General features: G+C 36.6%; 1 long non-coding RNA gene across 1 annotated transcript in view; it reads right to left on the bottom strand.

Annotated features, from left to right (window-relative positions):
- Window positions 1-20,177, bottom strand: part of LOC133212841 (uncharacterized) — an 81,092-nt gene extending 60,915 nt beyond the window's left edge. The window contains exon 1 of the long non-coding RNA XR_009725622.1: window positions 20,066-20,177. This is a non-coding gene — a long non-coding RNA (uncharacterized LOC133212841). The remainder of the gene's footprint in view (window positions 1-20,065) is intronic.
- Window positions 20,178-20,699: the final 522 nt, after the last annotated feature.

Here is a 20,699-nt window from a genome sequence, read left to right as displayed (position 1 = left end):
ACACAGTTCAGACTGTAAGTAATGCATTTTCTTTCATCTGCAGAGAAACAGCGGTAAACACCTTTCTTCACTATTTTTTTTAAATGTGGATATGACTGAGAATATTTGTACATTGTCCATTACAAAATCCAGTGTCATTGTTAAACTTTTGACTTGTGTGATGACTGACACTAAAAACGTCTCTTTAAAATCATCAGGAATTTTTCTTGCATAAGAGCAACTAGCAACTAGGCACATAAACTCTAATTTAAATGTTAAAAATTAAAAAAGAAAAAAGAAAATAAAAGAAAAATAATTTATAAATGCCACCATAGTTGCAGGTTTTTTCTTACTTTTGATCTTTAATACTAAACAATACATAGGTGTAAGTCTTTCCTTAGTAATGCACAGTTGTTTAATAATTAAACTGGACAAAATGCATCATTTTTGTCATATGTAATATTATGTAAAAATAAGCTTGAAATGGAATATTTAAATGTGAGATTAAAGGTTTTAATTTTTTCATAAAATTTAAAAATACATTCAATGATAAGTAAGGAAAAAACCATTCCATCCTAAGTAGTATTTACTTATTTCAAGTGGCTTTCTCAAACTATAAAAAAAATAATTAAAGTATAAAACCAAACTAGTAGATATTTGCCAAGCTCTTATGCAATCTGACAGATTGATTTTGTGCATTATATTGTGACTGGCTCAATTAGCACAAAATAAACAATGAAACAGACTATTAATGGCTCTGGAAAGAAGCTCTGGTTTTAATTTTATTTTAGTTTTGTTTTTTTGGGCCTGTTCTTAATTCTCAAGGAGCTTGGACATCAACCCCAGTAGACAGATGATATCTTTAGTGCTTTGAAAATGACTCTTGTAAAAACTTATTTCAAAGTTGATCCAGTTTGTAAAACAGTCATATGGAATAGATGTGACTAAACAAGCAAGAAAACCTCTTCAGAGTTTAAATCACCTACACCATTTTGTTTGAAGTGACAAAGCCTATCATTAAGCAGAAAAATTTTGCTTCTTCAGCATAACAGGCACACTAGCAACGTGTTCTCACATTTTCATACTGTTATTACCTTTTCATGTATAATTGGTTTCATACATTTTTAGTAGTTTAAACTGAAAGCCATTTGTATTCTCTATAACAAAAACTTTAAAAACATAAATTCCCATGCTTCAGTGTTCCTCTTACGAATATATTCCACACCCCCAACTACTGCCATTCTGCTTTGCCTCTGTAGCAAGTTCTTCCTTCAATAGCCTGCTTCCTAACATAAACCTTCCCTTATACTGTCTCAGGGTACAGGACCGACTTCTAGCATTGTCATGTATTCTCTCCTTTGACTTAATCACCATTTCTTGAGCTTTTTGAAAGAAACAAAAAGGAAAAATACTGTTAAGTGCTGGAAGAAAAGGTAATTTGCAATATGCAAGCTTAAATTAAACAGAGTACATGTTAGTCATTGGCCTAATTCCTTCCAGAAAACAAGAAACTTCAGGGTGGTGGTGGAGAGAAAGAAGGGCTAAGAGGAAAAGCAGAAGAGGAACCAAGAGAAAAACAGTGTATTTTATTTCTAATAATCCATAAGGAGTAGTATAACAAGTCAGCTAAAAGGGGGAGGTGGAGGAAAGTAGTTTCAGAAATTAGTTAAAAATTGAAGGAAAACATAGGAATCTGAAAATCATCCAAACAGAACAAATATAGCTGGGAGAGACACACTAAGCAGGCAAGCAAGTCTGGGACTAATGAAGACAGCTATGTTCCTTCAATTTGTCATCCCCTGCAATTAACATGAGCCTCCTCCACTCAAAATACTGTTGCCAAATTAATTTTGGTATCCTCTAAAAACATAAATTTATGTCTTGACATTCATATAGAAACTCAGTACTCTGGGCTGCAGGAACAGAAGAATGCTGTTGCACTCTGAGTCTCAGCCTAAGACAGCCAGATAGCTGCCAGTCACAAAACAAGGAAGAAAAGGGGACTCTGACATGAATGCAGGTCCCGTATTCATTCCCACTCCCCATTGATAGAAACAAGGACAACCCCCAGGGAAGCAGAAAGCAGCAAAAAGTGTGACAAACCCCACAAAACATGAGAAGGAAAACCCAAGGCTGTCAGGCACATGGGAGAGCTTGCAATCTGATAGGGGAAGCTCCACAGCAATTACAGGCCTAAAAAAACCCTGGATGTTAGCAGTGGGAGAGCACAGTAGAAAACAGAGGGAAGGTCCTGGCTAAAGAACATCAACAGAAAACACAAGGATCCATATCCCACTGCAGGAATGCATCATTAGTCAATCTTGCTTAACTATATTTTATTTCGTAACTTGCTTATTTGATAAGTTATCTGTCAATGTCGAAGAGGCATTTGGAGAATGCCCTTAACAATATGCTTTAACTTTTGGTCAGCTCTGAAGTGGTCAGGCACTTGAACTAAATGATCATTGCAAGTCCCTTCCAACAGAAATATTCTATTCAAGCTTAAAACCTTAGACTTTGATAACAAAGTCACAGTACAGGTTACTTAATTACACTGTGTATCACTCCATTCCCATTTTAGCATCTGATAAGATAAAAATAGCTTTTTTACCCTTGTGAAAATTATTTCCTTGACATCCTCCTTTAAAGAAAAGGGTAAATGGACCTAAGGTCAGCTGCAGTGGGGGGGGGAAACATTGGTGCTGCTCCCTTGGTGTGCACGTCCCCCAGCCACTGCTTTTATGCATGGCTGGTTAGAAAATTCTGCATCAGCAAGTCATGTGCCCCAGCTGTCATATGGCACACCAGAGAAAAGATGAAGGATTGAATTTCCTGCCTGCAAAATGTACAAATCTCAGGATTTTCATTTGCAGGTGGATATCCCAACATAAACAAATGCTTAGTGAGTAATTAATCCCAGAAATCTGAATTCGAAGCAGGGTTTATTACCTCAGCAACAGCATTGTATTCACGTGGTAACATGGTTTCTGAGAACCTCAAAGAAACCTTTTGGTTTCTGAGAACACTCGTTTATACAGAGATACTCTAAAATTGTATGGCAAACAGGAGGACTTGTCAAATGCTTCCAAAATGCAGATGAGACCAAAAAATCCCCAACCAGCAGCAGGTGCTTGTACATATCAGCATTAAAAAAAAAATAACAACCCAACATTTTGTCTGAATGCATGCCATTGGTATAGCTGATGAGAGAAAAATATACCACTGATGTGAACCATCATGACTTTAAGTTTGTGAAACTAGCAAAACTAGAACTCCTTCCCCACCCACACAGCCCACTAAGTCATAAAAATATTCTCTAAATTGTATACTAATGACACTGGGAGCTAAAGGCATCTAATCATCCTTATGTTTCCCTGTCATGAGATGACAGGGTTCCTATACAGCATATACAGCCATACATTCAAGGTATCTATCAAGAACTTTAATAAAGTAGAAAATTAAAAATAAATTGAATGCCATTTTGTAAACAAGAAAATTAGTGTTTCTGCTTTTCTACCCATTTCTCAATCTGCAGTTTCATTTACTCTCTCTTCCTCTCTAGCATGTGTTTTGTTTCATTCCTCTTGCTGGCTGCTTAGTATCACTGAAAATAAGGATTTTTCCCTTAAAACAAACTAACAAAGGCAAGCAACCATTTACCATTCATTACATTTCTTAAATATTATCATTCTTTTGCTTGTGTCAGCTGTTTTGTCACCAAAATTACTTCCTCTTATACTCTTCCTTTACAAGTAATAGTCCAAACCTGATGATCTTTTGGAAAACATTACCTCTCGTAATGGCACATATCAGTTCATTACTTTATCTCTCCCAGTTATATTATCCCATCACAAGAAACACAGTGACTTTCGAACTTGAAAGCTTCTGTAGCCCTACTGGAGCTGACGAGCAGAGGATTTTTGCTTTGTCTTTCTTTGCACTGAGTCAGAATAGATTTAGCATCAGCTTGACCCAGAGATTGAATTGAATCATTAGGTAAAATTGAATGCTTGCAGAAAATATGTAAAATAGAATAAACATATATAATGCAGTGGTCTCCTTCAAAAGGTCTTCCATACAACTCTGCAGATGATAAGGAGGTTATTTATTTTGCCTCAGACTTGCATTCTGTTTGTTCTTTATGAAAGCTTCCAGATAAATTCATGCAAATTCTAGAGAAACCTTTTTTTTTTAAAACAAAATTCTTTGTAGCATTTCCAATGATGGTTCAACATAATTAAGGAAAAAATAAAGGCTAATTTTCTTTGTTTCTGAAGTACATTGATTCCTAATAATTATTCTTTAAATCAATATCTATAGAAGTATATTTTTACCATAAATATGTACATACTTTTATAGATTCCTGAAATAGAGCTTTAAAAGATCACTAAGAAAAAGCAAAAAAGTATGTTGTATTCTGCATAAGATACCAATTTACCTGTCTGACCTTTGATTATTTCATTAGTCTCTCACTCCTAGCAGAAAGCATTCTTTGGATATAGCATGTATGATTTACTTCAGGGCAAGAAATCCAAGTTAAAAAAATTTTACACCTCATATTGACTTGGCATAGTAGAGAATCTTCCATTTATCAGCTGATGGTAGACATCATTCTGTGATCATTCAGTGGTGGGATTTTAGTTGCTATTCACTGAAGAATTTTTTTTATTTATGTATTTATTTTTGTGCTGGCAGTTGGGCTAGGGTGATGTACTTTCTCTACAACTCTATAATCAATACGAGTTTTGGAGAAGGTGGGGAGGAGATGCCTTATGCAATTTCTTTTTCCATCTAAATCACTAATTCCAATTTAGATGTTTTCAGTGACTTCTTGAAGTTGAGTGAGCAGCAGCCACAACACCTTTGCTGCTGTGATCAGTCCTTGCTCAGTTTTGCTTTCAGGGAACTTTTGTGGTTCTTGAAGCAGTATTTCTTCTGTCTATACTCAGAACAGCAGCCACATGATGTATCTCTGAGTATTTTAGAATTAGGATAAGACTGCATTAAATCATTAAATACAATTGCCATGGTTCTGGGTCTAATTTTCAAGAGTTTCCTTTACACCCGGCTTTTACGTTCAATCTTGCTACTTTATTACACTTCATCACAACACTTTCTGTCTTCTTCACATTGGTTTCTGATGCCTTCTTCATAAGGTCTTTACTGTACCTTCTTTAATACAAGTTTTTTGAAAGCTTTCCTGTCTAAGAAATGCCTTTTACTTTCCCAGATTTCATTTCTGGGTGCTGCCTTGATGAACGGTCAGACTAACTTCAGCAAATAAGTTGTGTTTACGTTCTTCCAAGCAAGTACTGCCTTACCTAAGACAAAGAAGATAGATTACTTAGCTATTACATTAGTTTACTGAAAGTTATTAATCCTTCCTAAAAGAAGGACTTTTGTCAGGTTCTTCTCTTTAGTAACAATTCATACAGTCTTCTCAAACAAAAAGGGATAGAAAATGCTTTTTTTGTATGAATCAGACATCACAAGCCCAAACTGCCGGTTCTTGGGAAAGCATGTACAAAGCTGGTTTCTATTCAAGTCTTACCAATGAAATTGAAACATAAGGGACTGGAGTACTCGTTCCCGGTTATAAGGACACATCATTTTAACTGAAGTCTCTTGCTTTTAGTTACATTATTCTCACCTTTGATTGCCTTCACGTGATCAAAGCCAGCTGGGTTTTCTAGGAGGTATAAAGGGTATTTTCCCCCTTCTGAAGTGACTTACAGTCAACTAAAATAAGGGACAATTCCTTTGGCTTGAAGAAGAGACAATTGGCTCTCCATATTCAGATACGAGTAAGAATAAACTATGAATGTCTATAAACATCTCCTGATACAAAAAAACTGGGCAAATGCACCAAAACCAGCAAAAATATATTTAAAAAAAACCCTAAAATGTTTGTTACAAAGAAGTTTGGTATAACAAAGCAAGCCTATTGTACTTACCAGAAGCTAAATACCTACAAAATAGTTACCTTCCAAGTTATGTTTTAAGGCATCCAACGGGAAATTGCATAACTGGGACTAGTATTTTTACAAAACATTCTGCCATTTTTAATGGCAGACAGTTTTTCACATCTATTTGCAAGTTGCTTAAACCACAACACTCATTCTAAATCAAACCAAGATCTGAAGATGTATTTGAGAGATCTTTTCCCAGCTGTTTGGATTTATTATTCTGAGCTAAAATCTATGTTCTATCAACAACCTGCTTTTTAGAAGTAACTTTAATAAATAATTTCAGCTGCTAACTTCAGGCTGCCCTTATATACTTTCTCTGTGCCCTCTTCTTTCCTTAAGTTTGCAACACATTCTGTCTCAAAAGCTGAAAATTAACTGAGACATTATTGCTTAAATGCACTGACAATTATATTGTTTAGATTTAGCAGTGACTACCTATCACATTCTCACAGTCAAATAGGACTGGAGTTTGTTTCTTGTCAATGCTTGCTGTCTCTCTGAAAACCTCTATTTCCATCTGTGAAATAATAAATAAACAATCTTCACCTATTCTCTACTCTCTGAATTTCCCAGAACTTTCAGGTGTGAAAATTAAATATCTTAAGAGTGTCTGCAGGCTCTCATCTCATTAAGACTTTTTATTTTTGTAAATAGTTGTGGAAAGCTGTAATATCAAATGTAGTATGGAGGGGACAGTGAGTAGACAAAATGTGGAAAGAGCTGGGAAGGACTAATACTCAATAATCTTCTGTCTTTGCAGGTAAAATTCAAATTTTCAATACCTACATAACACAAAACACCTCCACCTAGCTTGAAAAATATATTGATCTTATTTTTCCCACACCCTTATCCTTTTTCTTGTATTGGTGGCCAAGTAAGTCTGATGTGATTGCTAGAAGAATTTCACTGAATCACCTCTAAGGACTCCAGCTACTCCACATTCTTCAGTGTATTATTATCCTCATACATCTCTCTCCCAACAGAGGTTCTCTTACGCCCATGGTGGAAAAAACCAACTGTCTTTTCTATATGTCCTGCATAAGTAGATCTCCATTAAGTTGAAGAAATTGTGTGTGTGCTGTCCATCCTTATGGAGCTAGGTGAGCAACAGAAATATGTATCAGTTGAGCATAAAGATGTTTAAGTTGCTTTTCATCCCCTTTAAGATTGCAGTTTCTCAATACAGATTCTTAAAATGTCTGTGTGAGCGTATTTAGCTGTGAAAGCTGCCTCAGTTTAACTTGTGAAAATCAGAGATACTATATCTAAAGCCGATGATGCATCTATACCTATCTCTATAAAAAGAAGGGTCTTTTAGTACCCAGTTTGGAAATGTAACAAGATTTGTGATACTTCAGCTTTAAAACTGCACAAAGATTTGGCTTTTTTTCTTGTATTTCCTAAGTGTACAACAGCTAACTGTCAAACTGACTGCTTGACTGAGAACACTTAGGTAATATGATCTTCAAATTATTAAAATACTTAGCTAAGGGCCTTGCCCTGTCCCTGCATTTATAAAAGAAAGATGTCCACATGTTTTTAGCTGCACTTTGTGTAGAATTAACAGAAACTGATGCCAATGAGAGAAACCAGTAGATTGCATAAATAAACATCAATTTTTCTTCCAGGGGTTGAAAATTAGAATAAAACCCATTTCTTTCTTTCAAATAAAGATTTTTCATTCTGCTAAGACGTGACCTCTGCAGGATTCACCACTGTGATATCCAAAAAGGAGTTAAGCAGCTTTCAGTAGGGCTAAAAACATCGTGTTGCAGCCCTGACACTATCAGCAAGTCACAGTACATTTTTGTGATGTAATCCTTCTAACTCTGTTTTACAGTGTTACATCAGAGCACCCTGCCTACGCAGGTACAGGGCAGATCAACTGCTTTCCCAACTCTGTCATCAGTTGTCAGTGCGCAAACATCCTCTAACCACTGCAGCTCCAATGCAACATTAGTTTTGAAACATTAATTACATCTGACAAATACATTGGGAGAAAATATTTGAATGCAGTCGTTATTAGCACATGATAACTTTTATCTAAAGTCAGTACATATTTTCATATTTATAAAGATACAACATTTGATCATATTTTTAATGGTGTTTTGGAGAAAAATGTGTCATTTCTCTTTGCCCATTCTACTTACTATTTTGCATCTTATTTCACACATAAAATTAAATTTAAAATCAAGTCTAAAGAAATATTGACTTAAAAATACTAAGCATGCAAAAAATTCTTTTAACGAGAAGGAGAAATTTGGAATTCTGACTTGAGCAGGACATGGGGGGAAGGGGTTATTATTTTGACAGCTACAGAACATTTTAAGGCTTTAAAGAGGATAATAAGGATTACAACAATTCTCACTTTTTCTTCACAGCACTTCAAAAATCTGCAAATAAAAATGAGGATAAGATATTTGCAGTTAGAAAGCTGGAACTCAAATAGACCAGAAGAGGCACCAGGACTGTCGTTTACATTGTTGTTTGTGCAGAAGGTACAATCTTGTTTTTTTAAATGGGAGAAGCCTCCAGGTAGATATTACAAAGAATTCTGAAACCAAAAGTACAATTAGGCCCAGGGCCAACAGCCTGAAGCATGACTCAGTCAAGGGACATCAGATCATTGATCAATATCTCTGATATAAAGAACAAAAGCAGAATTAAGCAGGTTGCACACAGACAAGGTAGTAATGAATAGCAATAGTTTCCTAGCTTGAGTTTGAAGAGGAAAATAAATTGAGAAGTATGATACAATGGTTATATGTTGGTATTATTGCTATATTCTTCTGGGGAAAAAAAACACAAACCACACTTTAAAAATCAAGCGAGGATTGTGCTGTTTAAATCCTCTCTATTAATCATGAACCTCAGTGATTTAATGTCATCTTCAAACCCTGTAACACCAGGCCCATATACATAACTTTACCCACATGAGTAGTCTCAAAGACTTAAACAGGATAATACATATACCAAATGCACAGCCAATATTTATGCAAAATGAATAAGTACACTGTAACATGAATAAATAATGCTTAATAAAAGGTTCTGAGGCAACCTTATTAAAAACCAAAAATACATAAAACAGGAATTGTCAGGTCATCTGCAAGACAAGTGTGTTTAAATGTGAATAGGCATGATCAGCTGGGGTCATTCTTTTTTTGCCTCCATCATCTCAGCCACCACATCTGAGGGAATGCAAGCTGCTGAACCGCCCTTCCCCAGGACACAGCTACCGAGCATAAAGGATTTTCTGCTATAGAGACAGCATACTTCACCTAGTGTAAGTGTTCTCCTAGGCTCAGAGACTGCAGGAGCAGTAGGCATTGCGAAGCCATGAGAATTTTTGAAGGAGGCAGGTTTCTTTTTTAGTCTATAAAAACATGACAGTATTCCACATTAAATAAGCATTGTGGTTACAAGCCTCCTTTGTTTTTGAACTTGCCTTAAGCTGCTATTAGAATATTATTTCCTTTTTTGAGCATTTGCTGGCATCCTGCTAGCATGGGTGAAGTCATAACTAATTCCCTTCTCAGGACTCACTGTAAACCCGGTGGGAAAGTAAATACCTTTGCACAATGTTTTGGGTGTTTTTTGCTTGTGTGTTCCTCTAGTTGCTTTTGCAACACAAGCAGCTTTGCTCAGCAGCAAATCCTATTCAAGCAGTTATTGTGATTGCCTGCACTAACATGAGACACTCATTTAAGAAGATTACAAAATAATGATGAAATTGCAGCATTACAACATTGTAAATCTCATCAGTGAGTACAGAGAGGAGTGCTCAGAAAGTAACAGATTGCTATTTAGAGTTTCTCCATTTCCATTATCTGACTCCTCTGAACATAAGGAGACTAAAATATCTGGTATTTAAAATTAAAATACCAAAATACCTCTTACTTCAGAGGTAGGTGTTTATAAAACCTATATTGTAGTTTAGAAGTTTGGTTTCACTCCAGAGTTAATGAATACCAGGTGATTTAAGTGTTATATATCATATCAGTAACTTATTTCATAAGTGTGTGTGTTAGCACTTTAAATTACCTTGCACAAGAGAGGCCACATCAGCTTGGGCATTAGACATTTTTGCAATATATCAAGTATTTGGATTGCAAGTGCTTGAAACTATGAAGTGTCCAGTAAGAAGACCCAGTAAGATAGCCAGTACTTTAGAATTATATACTGTTACCAAATATTCAGCAAAACAAAGGAACAAACTAAGAATAATTACTATAACCAGACTGGGGAGGCACCGAAAACATGGGATTTAAATGCTGGATTGCTTACAGCTCAGCTGAGTGGCTCGGGTTCAGCCAAAACTAAAGGCTACTGAAATGATCTACAACTTCAGCCCCATCATGAAAACAAACCTGCTGACCTTGCTGCAAGACACCTCAATCCCTGCAGATACTCTCAGCAAAATATTACCCTTTTCTTCCCCTAATTCCACACATTTGAGGAGTTTGTGCCTTTCTGTCCTGTACTGTGGTTGGGTGCTCTTCTGTGAAAATGGGTGTGCTGGCTTCCTGAAGTATAGTGTAATAAATGATTTAAAAATAAGAGTATTATTTTTCAATACTCAGCCTGTATGTACTGCCATTATTACATTTCTAGCATTCCTAACAGTGGCATAAGTTACTGAGAGTTTTCAGTGCTCCCACTTGCTCCAGACACCTTTTCTGAAGCAGTTTATGTAATCAGCTGAGCAATTTATGACCATATTCACAAGTGGTTCCACTATCCAGACTTTCAAAGTATTATAAAACACATTAGCATATGTATAAGGCTTTACATACAGATGTTACATATACATTCATACATAGATATGTTTAAATCTAACATACTTTCTGAAAAAGACAAATCTGAGCAAGTGAAATACTTCTCCTACTGCAGATAATAGTAAATAACCTCAAAAGTAAGCCAAGACTGGGACATAATGAGAAAGATTTCTGGATTTTTTTCACAATTATACCTAGGTGAGAAGCTTTTTGGGGTGACATTTCTGATGAAGGTAATGGAAATAAAACAGTAGTTGATAAAAGAACACTTTAATCCACCAGCTTTTTTTCCTCTGCATTGGTCCTCAGAGCAAGGCAGGTATTCCAAGGCCAGGAGTCTGCTAGAAAAACAGCTTATCTTACATGCACTCAGGAAAAAGAAATCAAAATAATCTAGTTATCCTTTCTTATTTATCAGGAATAGTCTAACCATGAATAGAGCTCCATCTGAGTTATCTGCCTATGTAAATTATCTTGAAGGGATTTTTATATTATGCAATTAGCTGAAAGCTGGGTTGTGTCTCCTGTGGGTAAGGCAGCCAGCAGGAGCACATCATCTCCACACTCCCAGCAGGATACAGGTCTCTGCTGCCCCAAGACCCTCTGCTCTGGGCCTGCAGAATATGCAAAAACTAAACTGTCTCAAACTACTGTCTCAAACTACTTAAAAACTACTGTCTCAATTTGTTAAACTTTTCAGGAAGGTGGTGGCAAAGTGTGAATTACCATAGCCTTCACAGCAGCTCTCATGGCCAGTGAGTGCCCACTTACAACTTTATCTTATTTCCATCCAGAAAGAAGAGTGTTTTTTGATGTAATGAGACCCTTGCAAGGACTAGCTGGTAAGGAAACCACCTAATAGCTTATTTTCCTTGTAAGGTACAAATATTTAACATTCTTGGTGTGGTGTTCCTATTCTCGTCAGTCTATTCAGTCTAGTTTTCAATTTGAGAAAACACATCTTTATAGCTTAAAAATATGCCTTTAGAAATAGCCTTTATAGCCAAATTTTAAACCACCTGAACTCCTTTAGAAAAAAAAAAAAAAAGTAATGATTTGCAGTTACAGTGTTTTGTAATTAAAAGTAGTATTTCACCCTAAATGTAGATGTTTTGCATTTGAAAAAGAAAGTTAAGAAAAACATTACTCTGCTTTGAAAATCAAATGAGTTTTGGCAGACAACATATGTTCTCCAAAAGCGTACTTTGGGGACATGGGCCTTGACAGAAAGGAAACACTAAAAGGATGAGCAACCAAGTGATATATTCAATCTCTGTTTTCACTGATGCTATCGTCTGTAGCATTTATAACAACAACAAAAAAATGATTATTCACAAAGCAACAGCTGTCCTTCTCTTCAAACTACACTTACAACTCATCTCTGTCATGATGTTTACAAAAATTTGACAATGGTTAGGCAGATGATATTCTGCAATTGCCGCATATTCCAAAGATGTCAACCATTTCATCCCTAACTAGGGTTTCTTCTATCTCCTTGAATTTACCTTTGCAAATAGGGGCTATATTTTGTTGTATGTTCAAAACATGTAGGTAATAATGATAGAAACTCTAGATATTAGAAACATTAAAGAAATAATAAATAAAATAATGTTTATTTTATACTATAATGTAAATTCTCAGTTATAGAGAACTGAGCAAACTACAGCTAATGGCTCCTGTATTTACAATAGGTAATAATTTACTCCAATAAGTTATGAAATTACATTTAATTGTTTCTCTTAGGCAACTATATCATATTAAATAATATGATGTGTGAAATCTGACTTAAGTGTCAATTTGATAGAAATCCACTGAAGAGGTCTCTCCAGGTACCATAGGAATGCTAACATTAAACTGCAGATAGGAATATAATTAACAGAAAAAGTGCATTTCCAGCAGAACCCTAGCCATACTTTTTGGGATAGATCACAAGAGAATTTCAGACAAATAATGAACTCTTTAGCTGTATTGCTGAGAATCAACAATATCAAAGCAGCTGTTTTTCATCAACTGCCTTAAAACCCCTTAGCTATCGATGTTACCACCACAAGTCATATAAAACCACACTTGATTTCTGACTAGTATGTTTACAGCTCCAGGGGTAGAGGGAGCAAGATTCATCTGTCACCTCACCTCCACCTAATACAGATCTTCTGACAGGTGCTCTCAAAATATCTTATTACGCTGGATTTCTTAACACATAAACTGTGAGGAAATGTGGAGGTGAAAAAAAAGCTGTCCTGAAATGAACTGTCCTTCAAGAACTCTTTGAATACTGGAGAATCAGCTTCAAAGTTTCTCTTAAATCTGAAATCTCTCTAGGACAGGGACTTATAACTCCCAAGAAAACAGCCCAGTCCTTAGGCCATGGGCATGCTCTGACAAAACTGGATTTCTCTGATTCTGAATGTCTGGGGACAGGGAAGGAGGGAAGAGAAATGGAAAAGCATTCTCCATCCATCTAAAAGCAACCCAATGATCAGATTTTTTATTCATATCAGTGAAGTGTTAGAGAAGTATATGGAGTAATCTAAAGATAAAAATCTCCTCTGAATATATATGTAAAAGCTTGAATAATTTTTTTGAGTACTTCTACAACTTCAGTAGCAACCCATGAAGTGCTGGGCTGAAATTGTTCAAATGGTAGCTAATATTCAAATAACCCATCAAAACCGTATTTGCAGCAGGCTAGCGTCATGAAAAGAATCTTGGATAAAGAGGAACAGATGAAGAGAAACAGCAAAAAGAACTCAGAGGAGCTGTCAAAGTCCCCCAGGACAGTTTTAGACAGAATTAGGACACCATTTTCAGGGAAAGTTGTTGTTATGGACACTGAAAGCTCAGCCCCAGCTCCACATGAACGAAGCAGTTGGAGAGGAACAAGGCTGCTCAGCTCTTATCAGAATTAAATTTAAATTTAATTTTCCCATAACCTGTTGATTCCAAATTTTAAAGCAGAGGTTCAGCCTCAGACTGGACTTTAATCTCAGAAACATGCCCAGGTGAAAGAGAAAAACCTTGGGGAGTCCTCTGCCTAGCAAATCTGAACAAAAGCGGGATGTGGAGGCACACCAACATACACTTCAGACACACAAGAGTTAAAGAGCAATGCTCTAAGTGAAATACTGACAGCATAGTATTGGGTAGGTGCCAGGGCAGGTAGAAAGACACCATCTGGGAAGCATAAGTGATAATGTGGCAAACTACATACCTTCTACAAAGAAACGATGGCACATGGCATGTTCACAGCCTTAACATGGTGTTTCAGGGCTTATCTCAGCATCCCTGCTGCTGGATCCCAACTATAAATTGCAGCACAGACTTGTACCTGATTTTCATGTGTCTTTGGCAAGTGCTGTGGGCACTTTCTCTTCCTTTTCTCTCCTCCAAAGTCTCAATTGCCCAAAGCCTGGCATAATTAATCTTTGATTGGAGATTAAAAATAGCTTTAGAGAAAGTAATCAAGGCAGATGGTTCCCAGAATACCACAGGCTGTGGTATTGGGATATTCTTAGTGAAAGCAAAAAAAGTTTCAAATTCTGCACCAAATAAGACTGAAATTTGTACAGATTCCAGTGGGACATTAGAACACAGATGCAGATGATTTTTTTGTGATGAAAAGGGGGATAATGGACCATAAAGTCCAAGGGGCACTTCATAGTTAAGGAACCTCTGTCACAGCTCAGCACAGTACACTAAGAACTTGGATCCTGACTTCTCACTCTAGTATTTCCTAATGGTTAGCTTCAGATATTTTACCAGCCAGCCCCCTATTGCTTCTATCACACTCTTACACACCTTCCAACACACAGGGTGAGGTTACCCAGCAACTTGGGCATTCAAACCTCAATAGATGGTGGAATATCCAAGAGTTAGGGGAAATGGCAACTTTTGTATCTTGAGCTCTTTGCCAGTACCCAGTCACCAGTTTCTTCTGTAGTGATACAACAAATATTTTGAACCACCTGCACAGTATGTATTATTGGCTAAGCAGTCAATTTATCAAGTTACTGTATTTCAAGATTATGAAGTCAATGTACCCTGGCTTTATGACAGTAGTGAGAGTCAGAGGAGGAGAGTAAATATTCCCCTTAGTAAGTACTAAGAAACTGAAGAGACATCATTATAAATACACACGGAAATACAGAACACTAGACTGCAACCAATTAAAGCCCTTACATCTGTTTCTTATCTCTATCTCAATTCTTATCTTATAAAACCTTTGAATAAGAAAGGAAAGACTATTCTAAAGGCAGTAAGTGGAGTTCAAGGTAGATAACTGATTATAAAGTCTCCAAAGGCACCTAGGGCACTGAGGAGTAAGGATATAATTTAGAAGTTGATAATCTACCTCTGAGTGCTTCAGCCACAAAACTCTCAACATTGCTGTAGGTGATCTAGAGATACTGGCAGCAAGATAGTCACCTCAGTTCAGACCTCCACAAAATTGCCTTCTTTATAGAGAAGGGAGTGTTGCAACAACATGCCACATGGTATGGAATTGTATACAAACAGCTGGCCTTCCAGTAGTAGCCAACACCTTAGGCAGGTCAGCCTAGTGTACTCGAATGAATGTGATACAGTAAAGTGATGGTGCAAATCCTACTTTCACCAAATAAAACTTCAGTAATTTAGGCCACTGCTTATTACATTAATTTTTAAACAGAGGCTTTCTGGTTAAAGGCCAGGTAGATACGTACAACAACCATGGGCACTAAACTTATTTGTACCAAAATGCTTCACTTTTTAAAATCTGGCTCTAAAATTTACAGTATAAATAAACAAGGCATAGTGACATGTCAAACTGCAGCAACAATTTTCATAAAAGAGCTGGCAACACACCTTGCATTACTGGCTTGTACAAACACCGCTTTTTCAGATGGTTTAATGCACCATTCAGCAAGTCATTGCAGGCTGCTATGAATCTGTGTGTATTTCAGGCAGTGGCTCTTAGGAAGCCACATGGGTCTATGTGTAAATCACACAGCTGCAGATGTCCTGGGAGAAATAAACATAGGTCAGACCAAGATACTCCTCATATTAAAGGAAGGAAAGGAAATGTAAAGCTAAGAACTACACTTTGTTAAAGTAATGCTGTAGACTTAGCACATTTTCTTTAACTGAGTAGTTAAAATCCACAGACCAGCTTCAGTTAAAATAACTGATTGGAAATAGTGGTACCTCAGTTTGTTTATTTCATTTGTTCAACATGTACTCTCAGGACTGGGTAAAAATGCTTTATTCAAAACTAAATTTGAATTAAAACAAGACAAAGAACAAAGAGGAAGAAAGTTGCCTGCATATGTAAAAATACTAAAGACAGCAACACACCTGTCTGATCCACATTCCAATTACACTGGGCTAAGTTTGAATTTGAGAGCTGGATTTGGTTAAAGCACAAAGGTTTAAAAAACTCTTTCAAACTCATGCAAATCAGTCACCTCAAGGAACAAGTTTTACCTGTTCTCCAAAGCCTTCTGGCTTTCTCGATGGAGATCTGAACTTTGCCACCCTGAAAACAGAAGTGTGTTACTGAACTAAGGCAGAAATCTTAATGCTAAATTCAGGCATTTAAACATTTGAAAGCTGAAATGACATGCAAAGCTGGTCATGAAATTCTAGCAACCTTTGACTATCTGCTAGTTCACAGCTAAAAAGAAAAGTACAGATATGAGTTTCCCAGAATAAACAGTTCAGGTATTAAGAAAGCTAATGAGCCAGAATGCTCTTGAAAAAGATGTGTTTTCCAGAGAATTTCTATATCAAAAAATCTTCTAAACTGGCATTTATAAACTTCAGATGGATTTTTTTTGAAACAATCTTTTATGGAGAGATTTAAAATCACTGCTCTTCTGTTGCCTCTCTCCCAGTACTATTGCCTATATCTTCTGAGCACACCTAGACCTTGTCTTAGTTTAGCTTTAGTAAGCATTAAAATAAACTGGTTGTTCTGTGTACAGCCAAAATACAGTGCTTCAGATTCAAACTGGTAATCCCTGAAACTGCTGAATTCAGCTGCATTCATCCACTTTTAATTAAGATTGCTGCAAGTATAGGTATTCCTAAACTATCCAAAACTTGACCTGCTGAGGAAATCAAGTAATCAGGGTCAGAGACACTAATTAGAAATTATTTTGCTCATTAGGAAGGTAGGAGAGAGGATAAATGTGTCAGGAAGGTGCCTCAGAGAGAAAAAAGCAGTACCCTGGCTAAATTCAACAGACAGCGCTAGAGGGTGTTCACCCTTGGGAGAGGTGGGGGCAGCAAGAGCCGGAGCTGTGACCAAGTACTTCCTCTCCTCCTATGTTTAGGGAGACACCATCTTGAACATTTCTGAGAATGAGCAGGAGAGCACCAAAGGTTAATCTGGTGTCACAACATAATATACAGTGCCCTGACTGCTGTCCACCTCTGCAGGTCAGGGGGCTAATAAGTAAGAGGCTGCCAAAAGCCCAGGCACTTTCAGTTATTCATATAGCCTTCTCTCAAGTATATAAATGCACTGAAAAAAATGCAAATACATTTTTAGTCATCTTCATGCTGCATGCACGTACATGTATAAAAATACACACACAGACACACACGATGTCTCTTTGGAAGCCATAAAAACGGGTAAGCCATTCTTAGCACTGCTCCAGAGCCTTCTGGAATTACATCAATCCTACACACAGGCAGAGAGGATGTCATCACAGCAGACAAAACAAAAACCCCCAGAACACCCCCCCCAAAAAAAGTCCAACAACCCAGAACCCAGGAGCCATGTCCCAAAACTTCTAATCTATAAAATAGAAACTTTTGATAGGCATCAGGTTGTGTGTCCCTGGAATGAAATATAGATCTACAGCTTTTATGGAAGTAAAGTATTTCAAAGAGGGCATGAAGGAGAAAAGATATTTTAACTATAATACCTCTCTCAGGAGGAATCTCTCTCAATGTCAGTTCATGACATTGTGGACTTTGATGCTGCTTTGACAAGTATTTTCTTAAAGGTGAACTATAAGTTGTTTTAGTTTTATCTTTCTTTTCCACTTTTAGCTTATGTAGGAATTGCACTGAAATTACAACCTTTGCTCTCCCTCCAGTCATTCAGAGAGCAGAGAACAAAGACCACTTATTTTTTATTAAACTGCTACCACTTCTTTTTAAGGTTATCCAGGGCCACTAACTCATAACAAAGTATCTTGTTCAATGTAATTTTAATTTTGACCTGCAAGGAAGAGCAGAATTAAATAAGGTATACTTGAAAGAGCACTCTAAGTTGTATTTCTTAATTTCCTTAAAAAAAAAAACAGAAAACAACAAACAAAAACAAACAAACAAACAAACAACACTAAAGAAATGAAACCACAAACCCACAAACCAAACCCCACCAAAATAGTTATTTGCCATTCTCACAAACTAGTGGAAGATGCCCTGATATTTTCTCTTTATTCTTCCAATTTTGGAGTGGCCGACAATTTTCTAGATGTTGTTTGAAGATTGTATCTCAAGTTCTTGGCTTAAATTTTTCCTTTGCGAAAGGCAAGCTATCTCTTCATTCCACATTGCTTTGCAGTCTCGAAATAGTCACCCAACATGAAAACGCAGTCAGAGCTGTAACAAGCAGAACTGCCAAGATGACAGCAAGAAAACCCATCCTTTGCATTTTGTTTTAAACTGGATATTTAAAATCTATATTGAGACAAAGATAAAAAAGGTGATAGCAACTGTGCTGCCTGAAAAGCCTCATGGCCCACAGCCACAGTTTCTTTTTCTCCTTTAATGCATTAGGTTAGGAAGATAATTTCCCTGTTCAGCCAACTCAATCACTCAATTTTCACTTCATGCACAATTCTTATGGTCAGCCATCTCTATCTCTTCCAGTTTTCTGATTGTATTCAACTGCTGTCATTCCTTGAAGCGTAAGCTAATGGCAACTTACACAGTGGTATCAGAGAACCCCTTATTTCTTTGCTTTTGCTCTGTTTAACAAGGAATACTTCTTGGTTTTTTCTATGTTTATGTTGGGCCTTTGCTATAAAAAAACTGTATTTCTTCAAGTCTCCATTTGAGCTGTGAAACGTTCTCCAAAAGACCCCTTGTGTGTAATTGTACCTTCCACTATTTCAGTGCTTTCTAAGAACTGAAAGCACATGTTTTGAGTTTTTTCCTAATTATATAGGACTATAGTTTCTTGTCCCTATATTTCAGGAATTTATAGTCATAAAGCTTTACCTACAGGAAAAGTTCCCAGTTGTCAAAACTGAAATTTACTCATTTACACCTCAAAGGGCAGGTAATATGTAGAAAGGGAAGCTCTCCAATTTCTGGACTCAAAATGCCTTCAGCATTCTTAGAAGACTGGTGTAGGGCAGAAAGGTGATTAAGTAGTTCCAGTGAAACAAATGAAAAACCTTTAAGACATTTCTGTAATCTATTACATATATTCTGATTTAACACAACCTGGTATAAATGGAAATTACTATCTTTTTCTTTAAGCTCACAAAGAAAGGTAAAAGAATGCCAGCATAGCTAAGAAGGTCAAAAAGTAAAAGCAAGGTACACTGCTTCCATCACCATAAAAGAAAGTATTTGATTCAGAGTAGCAGTATTTTACAGAAGGGCTTTTGTAGATTAATTTCTTGCCAAACCTCTCTTTGGCACAGGACTGTAGGAAAGAATTTTCAGCTCCAGCCTCATTTTCTCATATTTGCAATTTGTGTATTCAATTTGAAGGCCAACAATTTGGTATCCACCAGTTCTCGAACACTGTAAAGAAACTAGGATTATAATGATGCTAACAAAAATGCCCACAGCAAACCCTACCTTTGTCATTTGTCCTCCCCGGTGCAGCATCAGTCTTCACAGAAGGATGTCAAAGAGTTGTTCAAATACAGGCCACCAAACCAGTAACAGTTTCTCCAAGTTTTATTCCTTCTGCGGTATTTGTCAAAGACCACTGCACAGCTTTGAATCCTATACGTAGACAGAAAACTTTACTGCACAGATAATAACTGTGTATCAAACCAGGTGGTATTAGTAAGACAGTAACTGATGATCTGTGTTGTGATGTTTGAACAATCAGAACTAATTAGTCAGCCATATAATTAAGGACGCTGAGGACAAAACTGATATGCCACACCACTTGCAGAGCAGTTATCACATTATTAAAATAAATGATCAAATTCTAGGTTTAGAATTTTTTCCACTTCAGAAGATGGATGAAGCTTGACACAGTTACAAATAATACATCTTCTTAAGAATGACTTTATAAGAGTAAACAAGTAAAACTAGCTTGTTTAATGCCATAGCCCATTTTGATGCAATTGCGATCAAATTGTCTTTTTGATATGTAAAGCTTACCAGTTGCTTTATTTGAGGAAAGAAATACAGAGATGTGAGGATCCACAGTGGAGTCATTGACAAATCTTAGACTTCTTTCTCAGGAAAATATCTATTCACCCAAAAAGCTCCTAAAATGAGACAAAAATAAACCTGATTTAATGCTATTGACAGTGTGTAACTGGGGCAAGGAGGAGAAAGGAAGCTTAAAAGTTAACAAGAACATCTAAACATATATTCAAAATAAACCCCAAAATCCTGTATTTAAAACAAGAAAGGAATTCTTAGCTAATATTAAGAGAGTCAAAATTAAAGACTGCTTCTTACTTGGGAGTATGTTTGACCAAGGGTCTCAGATCAGGGTGGACTTTTTTCTTACTCCTGCTTCCCTAAATCAGGAAAAGTACTGTGCTAGGAAAGTAACAATTACCCTTTATGGGTATGTTAAAGTGAACAGTATTGTATTCATAAAATAAATAGTGTTGACAAATGGGAGCCAAGTCTATTCACTCTGCAGTTCAGCTGGGAGATGGATTTCCTAGCAGAATTGGTTTAGACTATCTATCTCCACATAATTAAACAGGAGGCTGCTGGTGGTAAATGCAAATATTCCAGTGTATTCAAAGGAAGGTGAGACTAGGACAGGCAGCATCCA

The sequence above is a fragment of the Neopsephotus bourkii genome, unplaced genomic scaffold (genome assembly GCF_033783945.1).
Source record: "Neopsephotus bourkii isolate Nb327-2 ecotype Australia unplaced genomic scaffold, CSIRO-AGI_Nbou_v1 NB_741, whole genome shotgun sequence".
In the NCBI taxonomy this organism is placed as follows: domain Eukaryota; kingdom Metazoa; phylum Chordata; class Aves; order Psittaciformes; family Psittacidae; genus Neopsephotus; species Neopsephotus bourkii.
This window is presented reverse-complemented; position numbering and strand designations above follow the sequence as displayed.